This window comes from Dendrobates tinctorius, unplaced genomic scaffold (assembly GCF_039654945.1).
Source record: "Dendrobates tinctorius isolate UK_male_01 unplaced genomic scaffold, ASM3965494v1 ptg000070l, whole genome shotgun sequence".
NCBI classification, from domain to species: domain Eukaryota; kingdom Metazoa; phylum Chordata; class Amphibia; order Anura; family Dendrobatidae; genus Dendrobates; species Dendrobates tinctorius.
Window position 1 is genome coordinate 46,942,993 of NW_027361738.1, and position 14,766 is coordinate 46,957,758.

Sequence of the window (14,766 nt, forward strand, 5' to 3'; positions counted from 1 at the left end):
AAATTCAAAGTTTAAAAATTGTGAAATATTCCAAATTTTCACCAAATTTCAGTTTTTTTTTCACAAATAAATGCCGTCATACCGAAGAAATTTTACCACTATCATGAAGTACAATATGTCACAAAAAACACGCTCAGAATTACCGGGATCTGTTGAAGCGTTCCAGGATTGTAACCTCATAAAGTGACAGTGGTCAGGATTGTAAAAATTAGCCCAGTCATTAACGCACAAACCACCCTCGGAGGTAAAACCACTTAAAGGGAAAATGTCAGCAGGATTTCATATGGCAAACTATTTATATGGTCATTTGGATCTTATAAAGACAAGTTCAACATTATCTTTACATGGACAGACTGTTCCTCCATTACTGAGAATTGAGGCTGAAGGGCTATTTGTAGATGTGAAGCCTCTGTCACTCCAGGTCTATTCCCCGCCCAGCGCCACCTCCTCTTGCTAGACTTACAGCCTTTATGCCTTGTGACTTCAGGTAAAGGAGTTTTTCACTTAATGAGATGAGAATCTCAAATAATTCCTATAATGTAAAATAATAAAGCCGTATGGTATTTCACTACCCCGCTCCAGCGCTGGCTCCCTGCCACTCCTCCAGTCTCTGAGTTTTGGCTACAGCAGTGATGTCTTGTTGACAGCTCACATCACAGCTACATTCAATCATGGACTTACATCTGCCGATGTAGATGGCACAATCTGCTGAGCTCAGTGATTGGCTGCAGTGGTGATGCGAACGTTCAGTCAATATGTGACTGCTGCAGCCAAAACAAAGACCTGAGCAGCAGTAGGGAGGTGGCGCTGGATTGTTTCCACTTTCTAAAAGTGGGAAATCCCTTTAAGTTTACTTTACTGTAACGGTAACCCTTCCTGGTGAAATTAATTTATTTTCTTTAATAAATAATTAATATGATTTTGGTATTTCCACCACAGAAATGCAAGGCTGATATTTGGATTTCTACTGTGGATTTGCTATATATAACATTGAGGATTAGCCCCATTCTCATACAATAAAGCTAATAATTTGCTTTTCTGTAAATAATCAACTGAACTAATTACATTATTGTTTCCACATTAAAGGAAACTGCTTTAATAAATATGTGCATGATTTTGCATCTACCCAAATGTGAACACCAGTGGCGCAGTGTGTGTTGCTTTCGGTCAGGACGAGCAAAGTACTGCATTCCCTAATCCATTAATAATAACCCAAGTGCGGCTTTAAAACGTAATGATTCCTCCTGAGTTCCACCATCAAATGCAAAAATTCTTCCATTGCTAAAAACATCTTGCAAAACAATTAGCTCCTTTTCACATTGTGTTTGTCACGGGGTCAACGCGACAGTGTGGAGCCAGAAGACCGCAGTGTCATGCCGGCGCCCGCTGTCATGCCGGCTCCCGCTGCCACCACTCCTGGGCCCTCTTCACTGCTCTCGATCACCGCTCCATGCTGCTATACCGACCTGCCATCCTGCCGCCCGGGGGATCCAGCGTGGTGTCTCCTCTCCCTCGTCCTACCGGCCTGTTTCAGCCCCGTGAATGCTCCTTAGGTCCCGGGCTCGTGCTCCTCTCCCTTCTTAACCCTCTCTACACCTTCCCAGAGGTGTTAGCGCTCCAATCAGGTACCAGCACAGGGTATATCAGGTGGCTCCTCCATATTGGAGGCGCCTGATTACCGTGTGCATACTGTACACTAATTCTGGCCCTTCTCCTGACTACCTGCTCCGTCCTGACTACCTTCTTCATCCTGACTACCTGCTCCATGCTGATTACCTGCTCCGTCCGGTCTGTCTGCTCTGTCCTGATCTCTCTGTCCCGTCCTGTTACCTGAGCCTTTGCTTCCGTCCGGGTCATCCGTCTTGGTGGCCCGTCTCCCAAGCCCCAGCCGGGTTCAGTCAATCCCCTCTCCTTAGTCCTGCCTGTGGTGCTTCTCATCCCCTCTTGAGCTGCCCCTCTTGGTGCCAGCTGTCGCTGTACTTGACTCCCTCGGGTCTGCCCCTAACGATCCCTGTATAGGGGTCGGCTCCACCTGGTCCGTTCGCTCGTGAGAGCTCAGTGCCGCGATCCAGAGGGTTCACTTCCGTAGCACGTCATTCCCTAGAAGTCACACGCAGCATCCGATTACTCCTACTCCGGCACTGAGAAGCAATTTTCCTTCATTTTAAATGTTTATTTCTTCTGGCAGAACAGAGGTTAATCAGCATGTTGGTAATCCCTGTGCTCACAGCTGAGCTCGGTTAGCCACTCCCTTCGCCTTTATAATCTGGGCTGTTACAAATCGTTGTCAGAGCTAGCATTTGCTGCATGGCTAACAGTGGGAGAGTACATATGAGGAGAGTTGAAGGAGTTATTTGTGACTGTTGCTTGGTGTCAGGAACACCGCACTGCACTTGCTCACTGAGCCAGTGCGCGTGTCCTGAGTACAAAAACAGTGCTTAAAGATACCTGTGGAGCGGGATAGCAGCGGTGACCATGCGTGCTTCAGACTATCAGGACCTGAAGCACGTGACTGCTGGGGGCGTGACCTAAGCTCCACAGAGCTAGGAGCTGCAGGGAAACTCCTAGAAAGGTAACTACGGGACAAGTTACCAAGGGGCATAGACAGAGACAGAAACCAGATCAATCCGGGGTCAAAGCACGAGATAGCAGGACAGTACCAAAGGATTAGACAGAGCGAATAATCAGGACGTAGCAATAGATCAGAAAACCAGAACGGGCAATGGACGGTACAATAGGGACTAACTGTAACGGAGTAACAATAGCCAAGCCAGGAGGTCAGAACCGGAGAAGACAATAGTACCAAAACGAGAGACGGAGTTCAGAGTGAGGAAACAGACCGGGTCATACACAGGAAGCAAACAAGCAATGCCTATACACGCACACCAGGGGGGTCAGACACACAGCCAGAATAACAGTATAGCTGACAGTGGTTCCTAGTCTGGAGTGAGTATAAATACCCCTCCCAGATCCAAAGAGAGGCCGGCAAAAGTTAACCCTGTGAGAACAGGAATTTAACAATGTCCTAACCATGACACTTGGTTTGTATGCGTGGTAATTCCTTATCCTTCTCTGTTTTTGTTTATTCCCCTACCTTCACACCCAGATGCATTCCTCTATTACATGTGAGTGAATATTTTGTATGCCTGGAGTTTTCTGTTAACCCTTGTTTGTATCCAATGAGAGGAAAGAATAGCATAGCACGAAATGGCCGTCGTCAGACATTGCTCACTCCTCCCTCCAGCCTCCCGGCCATGAAGTTTTAATGTGGATTGCTAAATAAAGCAGACTTTTTCACCTGGATCAGTGAGTGCTATGCTATTCTTTCCTCACATTGGATTCATACATTGTGTTTTCTGCACTAGCACCCGAGATCTCGGGGTTCAGCCTCCATGAGCAGTATGGGCATGACAGTCTCACATCGGCAGTAGTATTGGCAGTGCCGACTTGCCTTTTCTTTACACGTTAACCCTTGTTTGTGTTGCCTTGTCGGGGTGGTGCATTATGGTGCACAGTAACGTCCCCTCTTCCTTTGATGGGGGAAGAGAACAGCCAGAGGGCTAACTCAAGAGCTAAGGCAACGGTGGAGGCCCTGGCAACTTCGCCATCTTAAATATCCCAGGGAGCAGGGAGAACTAGGGCACCCCCTAGTGTTAGGGACAGGGAAGGAGCCCCTGGTTCTGTTTCACCCGACAGCTGTGACATGACAGTGTTCATACAAACATTCAGCGGTCCCATCGGGGCTTGCTTCCCAACTCCCTCCAAAACAGGATTCGAGCGTATGTGCTGTAAAGTGGCTACTTAACACGTAGTTGATGGGAGGTATGTATCACCAAGATAGTTGTCCTCTGTGATGTAAACCTGGATTAATGCTCTAGTGCACATAGCACTAAGAGGCTTGTTTTGTGCATGTGGGTTAGGTTTACGGGCAGTCTGAGAAATGGCTGGGTCTGACTGCCCACATACCCACCCCTGCTGTGCCTTTCTGTACCAGTGAAACCTTTTCTCCAGGTCATTTTAGCTTCCTGCCCCTTTGGGGGTCAACTGCCATGTGACTGAAGTCCGTCCTGGTAAAACACCTTGTGTCCATCTGGAGCCAAGTCTAACCACACCACCAGGGGGCTCTGGAGAAGAGTTAGGTGTTCAACTAGTTACGCCCCACCAGGCTCTTCTCGTACCATGGCACAGTGGTTCCACCACTCCCATTACAAAAATAATACCAGCTAGTTCAACTGCTGGAATATATAAAGGTGTCTCATTCCTAACGTGCCACACAAGAAACCTCACATGATTTCTAAAACTAGTGAGCTGTCTCAAGACCTTTACAACCTTAATGTTGTAAAACATAATGATTGGTTACAGAAGAATTTCTAAACTATTTAAAGTTTCAGTGAGCACTGTTGGGGCCATAATCCATAAATGGAACAAAAAAATCATCATTTCAGCATAAACCTGCCACGACCAGATTCTCTCCACAAAGATTTTAGACAGAGTAGTGAAAACAATTATCTGTAGAGTTGTCAAAGAGCCAAGGACCACATATGGAGAGCTACAGAAAGACCTGGAATCAGCAGGTACATTTCTTTCAAAGAAAGCAATAAGTAATGCACCCCACCGCAATGGCCTATATGCACGCTCACCATGCAAGACTCCATTGTTGAATAAAAAGCATGTCCAAGAGTATTTAATGTATGATGAACAACATTTAGACAAGCCTGTGAAATACTTGGAGACTATGGTCTGGACAGATGAGACCAAAATTTAACTTTTTAGCTGCCGTAAGACACACCATGTTTGGAAGCCAAAAGGCACTGCATATCACCCCAAAAACATTACAGAGTTGTAGAGTGTGTAGAAGAATGGGCCAACTCACACCTGAGCAATGCATGCAACTAGTTCATCCATACAGGAGGCGTCTTTAAGCTGTCATAACCAACAAAGGATTTTGTAAGAAGTATTAACTAAATTTCAGTAAGCGTGTGCAACACTTTTTTTCCTGTGTCATTTCTCATTGTTACAGATAACTTAATTTATGGACATCTATGGTTTGATTTATTTGCCTGTGTGGATTGGATGGGTTGTTGCCAACATCTGGTGAAAATTTCATGTCAATAACATCTTAAGAAATATATTTACTTAGGAAATAGGTGACGTGTTCAATACTTATTTCACTCGCTGTATATACATAGTAACAATCCATTTGTCCATCCAGTTCAGCCTATATTCCGTCAGAATAAATCCCCAGATCTACATCCTTCTAAAGAACCTAACAATAACTGTAAGATACAATATTGTTACGCTCCACGAAGACATCCAGGCCTCTCTTGAACCCCTCAACTGAGTTCACCATCACCACCTCCTCAGGCAAGGAATTCCAGATTTTCACTGCCCTAACAGTAAAGAATCCTCTTCTATGTTGGTGGAAAAACCTTTTCTCCTCCAGATGCAGAGAATGCCCCCTTGTGACCATCACCTTCCTTGGTATAATCAGATCCTCAGAGAGATATTTGTATTGTCCCCTTATATACTTATACATGGTTATTAGATCGCCCCTCAGTCATCTTTTTTCTACACTAACTAATCCTAGCTTTTCTAGTCTCTCTGGGTTTTGTAGTTCCCTCATACCCGTTATTAATTTTGCTGCCCTCCTTTGTACTCGCTCTAGTTCTATTATATCCTTCCTGAGCACCAATGCCCAAAACTGTACACAGTACTCCATGTGCGGTCTAACCAGGGATTTGTACAGAGGCAGTATAATGCTCTCATCATGTGTATCCAGACCTCTTTTAATGCACCCTGTTGTGAGTTCATTTTCCCCTTCATTACTGAGGCCTGGGGAACTCCCTCTTCTGGTAAAGAAAGGTAGTGAGCCTGATTATCGAACACCTGAGGCTGATGATGATGACTGGCTGAGTGGAGTTGCTGACTGGATATAAGGCTGCCGACGCCCTTCTGCCCTGCGGGTGATTTCTCTGTGAGATCCTTGGAGACCAGTCTGAATTCCTGCTCCCCTAAAGCTAAGTTTGCTGCTCGGCCTTTTGCTTTGTGCTTTGACTTTGTTTTGCTTTGTTTTTCTGGATTTCTGCCATTCCCTGCTGGGGTGTGCTGAATTCATTTAGCTCTGTCTTCTGAAAATACCTGAGTGCTGATTTAGTTTTTGAAGCCTAGCTGCTTCAGGGCCTTTTTCATATCAGCTTGTTGGCTTATGTCTTTGATAGGGTTTTGGCAGATTGCAGACAGCAGCCTTCCTGTCCTTTCCTATCTAGGTAGTTTCGGGCCCCGTCTTTGCTCAGTCTATCTTTCTGTCTGTGTTAGTATTTTCATCTTGCTTCACCGTCATTATATGTTGGGGGCTGCCTATTGCTTTGGGGTCTGCTCTGGGGCAGTTTAGATTTCCCCTTTCTTTCTTTAGGCCTATGTAATTCTCCGGCTGTGATCGAGGGGTCTAGGGCATCGTAGGAACCCCCCACGGCTACTGCTAGTTGTGTTGATAGGTTCAGGGGTCTGCAATCTGATAGTTGCCAACTTCTCTGGTTTTCTGGACTTAGCTTGTATTTCTGCTTTTGCCTCCTACGGTGACTCATTCATAACAGCACCCCATGATCCTGTTTGCCTTGGCAGCCGCTGCCTGGCACTGGCTGCTCCAGGTAAGTTTATCATTAACTAGGATCCCCAAGTCCTTCTCCATGTCAGATTTACCCAGTGGTTTCCCGCTCAGTGTGTAATGGTGACATTGATTCTTTCTTTCCCATGTGTATAACCTTACATTTACCATTGTTAAACTGCATCTGCCACCTTTCGGCCCAAGTTCCCAACTTATCCAGATCCATCTGTAGCAGAATACTATACATCACAAGGTAAGTGCCGTGTTATACAATGGACACTCGCCTCTAAGGCTATGTGTCCACTGAGTATTTTCTTTGAGGCAGTCAAAAAATGACAAGTTTTACAGAGGAAACAACTTGCAGAAACACTCCTTCTTTGTGGAGTTTTTTTTGCTTCCTGGAGAAGTTAGGAAGAGTTTTTTTTTCCTTAACCATTTTTTACACTTTCTTTTTTCCCACCAGGCATTTTTGAAAACTTGAAAATGCTCAAAACACTGAACAGATGAGCAACAAAGTGGTTTTACCAAATAATTAATATTAAGAGTCTTTCAAGTGTTTTTGAGCAATTAGGAGCGGCCATGCTCCAAAAAACTCTGTGCACATAGCCAAAAAAAAGCCACGTTCACACATTATAGTATTTCATATCAGTATTTGTAGGCCAAAATCAGGAGTGGAACAATCAGAAGAAAAGTATATTAGAAACACGTCACCCCTTCTGTATTTATCACCCACTGCTGGTTTTGGCTAACAAATACTGATGTAAAATCCTGAACAAATACTGAACATGTGAATATGGCCTAATAGCAACAATTGGAGATTGTTTCAGTCACTGCTGTTTAAATATTTAGATGCAAAAATCAATATCTGACAGGTTTAAACTTTTATTATTTTTGTGTATGGGTCTAAGAAATAACAGGCAGGTACTTGCTAACCACCAGACTGTTCTGCATGGGGACGATGTCTGACAACTGAGCCAGCGATCCCCGCTTGATTTCACAACTCTGCAGCAGAGCGGCATCTTCTCTTCCACTCTGCTTTGTCGATGGTGGGGCACTGCCGATGTCATGCTGATTGACAGCCGGCTCATGCAGTCAGGCAGTGAGGAGCAGGCTGTCAGTCAGCATGGCATGGGCAGTGACACCCTGTCGACTGAGCAGAACAGAAGCAGCTACTCTGTTAATGTGACTTCACAGGAAGCTGCACCAAGAGACAACCACCTGGCTGACCACCCTGAGTCAGCAAAGATCAGCACAGGGCAGATCAGTCAGGTAGTTAGTGGGTCGCCCTCCCAGGGCTGTGGGGTACTCAGTACCGGGCCGGTCTCTCAGAGGGGATTGTCACAGCAGCGGTGACCCAGTCCATGGCCCTGGGCGCCCAAGTAAAAGGGGTTGAGTTGGGAATAAAGTTTATAAGTGATTCGTGACGCCACCTGTGGTGTTCGGCAATGAAGATGTAAGCCGACGCTGCAGACAGATCCTCTGGGACAGAAGGTGTGGTGCAGCAGTGATGTTATAGCCCTCCACAGGCAGGGCTGGAGTCCCAGGGCAGTGTAGGTGAAGTGACACGTAGATGGTGTAGTGTCAGGCGCAGAGGTGGCGGCTGGGCTAGGCAGGATGGCACAGGGAATAAGTGGAGGACACCAGGGCATGTAGTTCCAAAGCTTTACTCACAGTCTGCTGTACAAACAGGTGCCCGCATCTGTACCGTGTCCTCCAAGTCAGGGACCCAGTCAACCTCCAGGCCAGATGGAATACTCCTTTCCAACACTCCGCCAACATGTGCCTTTCTGAACGTCTCCTCTTATAGCGCCTTTGAATGAAGTACTGCTAGTACTGAGTTACACTGGAGTTCCTCCTGTCAGATGTTCCTATGTACTCTACTTGTACGGTAGCCTGCTTCGGGGACTTCTTGCTACTAAGTCCCGGCTCACTATCCAGTTGCTGTTGTGCCCCCAAGTCTTGTGTGGGAATAAAGTGGTCACTACTTCTATTCTTCCGGTGCCTGCTGCAGGACCATTAGTATCCATCCAACCTCGGGGACCGGGCCCCGGCCTTGCGCTTGGGACTTCTAGGAAGGGTTATTTTCTAACCCACATCCTCTGTTCCCTTTTACTCCTCACGTTCCGTACTAATCTTTCTTTCTATGAAGAATCAGGCTTTCAGTCTATGTTGCTCTCTCTCTCTCTTCCTTTCCCATGCCAGCAGACCCAGGTCACTGGGATCTGCTGCAGCACTTCCATCCATCTTTCCCTCTCTCCAGGGATTTTCTTCTCTCCAACTCCCAAACCAACTGACCTCTAATCCTAAACTCTTCCCGCTCCTTGTAATGTAAGCTAACACCACCCACCTCCTAGCACATTTCATGTTCCAAGCAGGGAGCCACCAATGGCTGCTTTGCTACACTCCAAGCAGGGAGCCGCAGAAGGTGCTTTGCTACACTAATTTGTGGTGTGGGGTGCGGGTGTTGGAGTGTGGTCAGGAGTCTCCACCTTACCTGGATGGTGGGATACCACACCTCAGGAGGAGGTGCAGTACCTCTGTGGCGACTGAGCATCAGGGGCACCACATACCCCCCCGTTAAACACAGCACGTCCGCGGGCTGCAAGGCAAACACAGTTGACAATACAGGAACATGCAAATTTTTATATTGCATAATGAACATGACTTATACTAAACTTCCCAATGTGGGAGGCACTGTTTCTTGAACGTTGCAAACAATTTAACTGTCTATCTATATTGAAAGTTATGCTGCCTAATTTAAAGTGCTATGGAAGCAAATTCACTTTCAGAACACATCGTCTAGCAACACATTTCTTTTCTGTTATCTGTTACACTTTCTACTTCCTTAATGAGTGACAACCGTCAGCACCTGGTTCGTCACCTGCATACTTTTATTCAATTCTCACATCTTTATTCACGTAGTATAAAACATTCACTATATTTCTTTCTCAATCAAACCCTATAAAATCTGTCATTAATATTGTTACTACATATTACCACTTTCTAGTTTCTTGTTCAAAAATACTAAGCATTATTAATAAGTGCAAAGAGTAGACACTGGATCGGCCATCATGTCTGGAAATGTCCTTATAACGAGGTAGTCCTTTTTCCAAGGTGAGGTTCCTATGTAAAACCAAGAGTGAGCACCTAAAGAGATGCAAACTATTTACATTAGCAGTTCCGGATCACTCAGTGTCCATGATCTACACAGTTCAAAGGTAATAGAAGAACGCTGCCAACAAAACTGGGCAACAACGGGATCAACAAATAAACATCATAATCAAAAATAGAAAAAAATAGAAAAGCTGGAAACTTGCTAATACCCTCCTGGGCAACAAAAGTTAGTTCAAATCAACATTATAGGTAGTTATCCCCTCCGGGGTTTCTGGAAGCTGGTTGCTTGGGCTGCTTCCAGCGGAGATGCTCTGGGTGTCCACCAGATGCAATTGCAGTGGTTGAATATGCTGCCTGAGGTACAGCAGCGGTGGGGGCTTCAACAGTTGCTGGTGGCGTCTCGGCTGCCAGTGATTCAGTAGGACTAGTAGCTGGTACTAAGGAATACCGTTCCTCGTTGATGGGTTGTGCTGTCGCCCCGATCCTCGGTCTAACATCGGGGGAGGCCGAGGCCTGTTGGCATTGGTAGGAGGCCATGAGGGGGTTTTGTGGCCAAAGGATCCCATGATGCGTTTCAATGTCCAAAAGCGGCCTAGACTCTCCCAAGCCCTGAAGGTGTCGTATGGTGCGCGCCTGTTCCAATCGCACCCTCCTCAGCAGGGATTTCTTCCATTTCCCCATCTCCGTCAGCCTAGGGCCCGTGGATGACTCGTCCAGCACCCCTATTTCAAGCCCTAGCAGGCCAGCCTCCGACAGTGAGAATTCAGGGGGTAGCCCGTTAGGAGGGCCAGCATCTATACCTGGTGCCTTCCGGTGGTGCAGTCCCGGTTCCGGTGCTAGCACGGTGCGGGTCCGTGTGGCAGCGGTGGTAGTTATGGTTGTCCGGTCTCCGGGGGTCTCCGGTGGGACCTGCGCGGCCGCGTCAGGTCCAGGCGGGAGCTCCGCTTCAGCTCCCAGCGCCTCACACAGCGGCGGTGGTAACGGAAAGATTGCAGGGGATGCTGCCGGTGGTATTGCAGCTGTTGCAGGCTCTACAGGGTTTGCCTGGGGGAGATCCGGTGCAGCGATGGCGGGTACCGGTGACTGGGGTACCGCGGGTGTAGGCCCCTCCAGGGCGGGCTGCAACTTCTTCCTCCAGAGCGCCTCCAGCTTCAGCCGCAGTTCGTGAGTCAACAGGGCAATCTCCTGCTCCAGCTGTTGACAGTCCATTCTGGAAGCCGGGTCAGAACCTTCAGCCATTGCGCCGGGGAGATTCAGCTCAACCTCCTCGCGCTCCGAAGGTCTCCTCCCTTCTCCTTCCAATATGGCGTTCTTCCTCCTTCCTGGGCTCTTTTCCCGCCACTGGCTTCCGCTCCTCCTTCTGAGGGCGGCGTCTTCTTCTTACTCCTCCATACCAAGCCAGTATACGAACCCCTCGGGGGGTGGGCCATGCTGCTGTCGCATAGAAGTTCAGACAGAGGAGGCCCAGGATAGTCCGCGCTCTTTTCTTAGGACCACCCAGGATGTCACTCCCTTCTTCACCGCACCGGCGGCCATTTTTAGCATTCATTTCACAGTCTATTAAATTAGGTCTTCTGCACATTTCCAAAAGTTTTAAATCCAACAAATCTCAGGCACACAGAACCCGATGGCATCGGGTCTCATCATCCTGTTCGTGACCCCAAAATTGGTCACCCTCCCAGGGCTGTGGGGTACTCGGTACCGGGCCAATCTCTCAGAGGGGATTGTCACAGCAGCGGTGACCCAGTCCGTGGCCCTGGGCGCCCATGTAAAAGGGGTTGAGTTGGGAATAAAGTTTATAAGTGATTTGTGACGCCACCTGTGGTGTTCGGCAATGAAGATGTAAGCCGACGCTGCAGACAGATCCTCTGGGACAGAAGGTGTGGTGCAGCAGTGATGTTATAGCCCTCCACAGTCATTTCATATCAGTATTTGTAGGCCAAAATCAGGAGTGGAACAATCAAAGGAAAAGTATATTAGAAACAGGTCACCACTTCTGTATTTATCACCCGCTGCTGGTTTTGGCTAACAAATACTGATGTAAAATCCTGAACAAATACTGAACATGTGAATATGGCCTGATAGCAACAATTGGAGATTGCTTCAGTCACTGCTGTTTAACTATTTAGATGCAAAAATCAATATCTGACAGGTTTAAACTTTTATTATTTTTGTGTATGGGTCTAAGAAATAACAGGCAGGTACTTGCTAACCACCAGACTGTTCTGCACGGGGACGATGTCTGACAACTGAGCCGGCGATCCCCGCTTGATTTCACCTCTCGGCAGCAGAGCGGCATCTTCTCTTCCACTCTGCTTTGTCGATGGTGGGGCACTGCCGATGTCATGCTGATTGACAGCCGGCTCATACAGTCAGGCAGTGAGGAGCAGGCTGTCAGTCAGCATGGCATGGGCAGTGACACCCTGTCGACTGAGCAGAACAGAAGCAGCTACTCTGTTAATGTGACTTCACAGGAAGCTGCACCAAGAGACAACCACCTGGCTGACCACCCTGAGCCAGCAAAGATCAGCACAGGGCAGATCAGTCAGGTAGATAGTGGGTCGCCCTCCCAGGGCTGTGGGGTACTCGGTACCAGGCCAGTCTCTCAGAGAGGATTGTCACAGCAGCGGTGACCCAGTCCATGGCCCTGGGCGCCCAAGTAAAAGGGGTTGAGTTGGGAATAAAGTTTATAAGTGATTCGTGACGCCACCTGTGGTGTTCAGCAATGAAGATGTAAGCCGACGCTGCTAACAGATCCTCTGGGACAGAAGGTGTGGTGCAGCAGTGATGTTATAGCCCTCCACAGGCAGGGCTGGAGTCCCAGGGCAGTGTAGGTGAAGTGACACGTAGATGGTGTAGTGTCAGGCGCAGAGATGGCGGCTGGGCTAGGCGGGATGGCGCAGGGAATAAGTGGAGGACACCAGGGCATGTAGTTCCAAAGCTTTACTCACAGGTTGCTGTACAAACAGGTGCCCGCATCCGTACCGTGTCCTCCGGGTCAGGGACCCAGTCAACCTCCAGGCCAGATGGAATACTCCTTTCCAACACTCCGCCAACATGTGCCTTTCCGAACGTCTCCTCTTATAGCGCCTCTGAATGAAGTACTCCTAGTACTGAGTTACACTGGAGTTCCTCCTGTCCGATGTTCCTATGAACTCTACTTGTACGGCAGACAGCTGTAGCCTGCTTCAGGGACTTCTTGCTACTAAGTCCCGGCTCATTATCCAGTTGCTGTTGTGTTGTTCCCCCAAGTCTTGTGTGGGAATAAAGTGGTCACTACTTCTATTCCTCCGGTGTCTGCTGCAGGACCATTAGTAACCATCCAACCTCAGGGACCGGGCCCCGGCCTTGCGCTTGGGACTTCTAGGAAGGGTTCTCTTCTAACCCACGTCCTCTGTTCCCCTTTACTCCTCACATTCCGTACTAATCTTTCTTTCTATGAAGAATCAGGCTTTCAGTCTATGGTGCTCGCTCTCTCTTCCTTTCCCGTGCCAGCAGACCCAGGTCACTGGGATCTGCTGCAGCACTTCCATCCATCTTTCCCTCTCTCCAGGGATCTTCTTCTCTCCAACTCCCAAACCAACTGACCTCTAATCCTAAACTCTTCCCGCTCCTTGTAATGTAATCTAACTCCACACACCTCCCAGCACGTTTCGTGTTCCAAGCAGGGAGCCGCCGAAGGTGCTTTGCTACACTACTTTGTGGTGTGGGGTGCGGGTGTTGGAGTGTGGTTAGGAGTCTCCACCTTACCTGGATGGTGGGATACCACACCTCAGGAGGAGGTGCAGTACCTCTGTGGTGACTGAGCCTCAGGGGCGCAACATTAGCATACAATATGAGCGATCAAATGATCACAGATTAAAGTCCCTTGGGAAGAGTAAAAAGTAAAGTGAAAATGTATAAAAACAGTAAAAAAAAAAAAAAAAAGTCTGCAAGAAGATTGTATGTTCTCCCCGTGTTTGTGTCGATTTTCTCCAGTTTCCTTCCACACTCCAACGACATACTGATAAGGAATTAAGACTAAAGGGGGTTTTACACATGGCGATATCGCTATAACGTCACCAATTTTGTGACATTATAGCGATATCGTTAGCGCTATCGCTGTGTGTGATACCTCCGACCGGCTCCCCCGCTGTCCATCGCTGATCGCGCGAGAATGTCTGGCTCCATTTCTCGTCGGACGCTTCCTGCTGGCGCCGACGAGCGACGCGTGGATGCGGGCGGAAGGACGTCAGGATCGCTGTGTGTGAAAGGTGAGTATCGTGCGCTGCGTCGCTGCTGCATCGTTGTGAGGTCTGCCTGTGTGACAGCTCACTAGCGATCATTTAGCGATGCACCAGCGATCCTGACCGGGTCGGATCGCTGCTGCATCGCTAAATGTAAAGGGGCCTTTAAGGCCCCGTCACACACAGCGATCTCGCTGCTGAGTCACAAGTTTTGTGACGCAACAGCGATCTCACCAGCGAGATCGCTGTGTGTGACAGCTATCAGCGACTGGCCCCCCTGCCGGGTATCGCTGATCGTTGTTGAAACGTCAGGACATTTTTGGGGTCACTGGTCTCCTGCTGGCCAGCATGCATCGCTGCGTGTGACAGGCGGGAGACCAGTGAGCAGGAGCTGGTAACCAAGGTAAACATCAGGTTTCTAAGTGCCACACGCCCCTTAGAAACCTGATGTGTACCTTGGTTACCAGCTCCCTGCATCAGCGCGCTGGTAACTAAGATACACTGCGGGTAACTAAGCGACGTGCGTCGCTTGTTACCCGCGTGTCGCTGGTGCGGATCGCTGGTGAAGCTACCTGTTTGGCAGCTCACCAGCGATCATGTAGCGACACACCAGCGGTTCTGACAAGGTGATATCGTTGTCGGGATCGCTGGTGAGTCGCTATGTGTGACGGGGCCCTAAGATTGTGACCCCAATTGGGACAGCGATGCTGATTATTGTAAAGCATGGTGGAAATTAATTAAGTTCAAATAATTGTACTAAATTATTAAAAATATAACAATTTAATTCTCCTCCTCCTCCCAAATGAAAAATGAAGAAAAAAA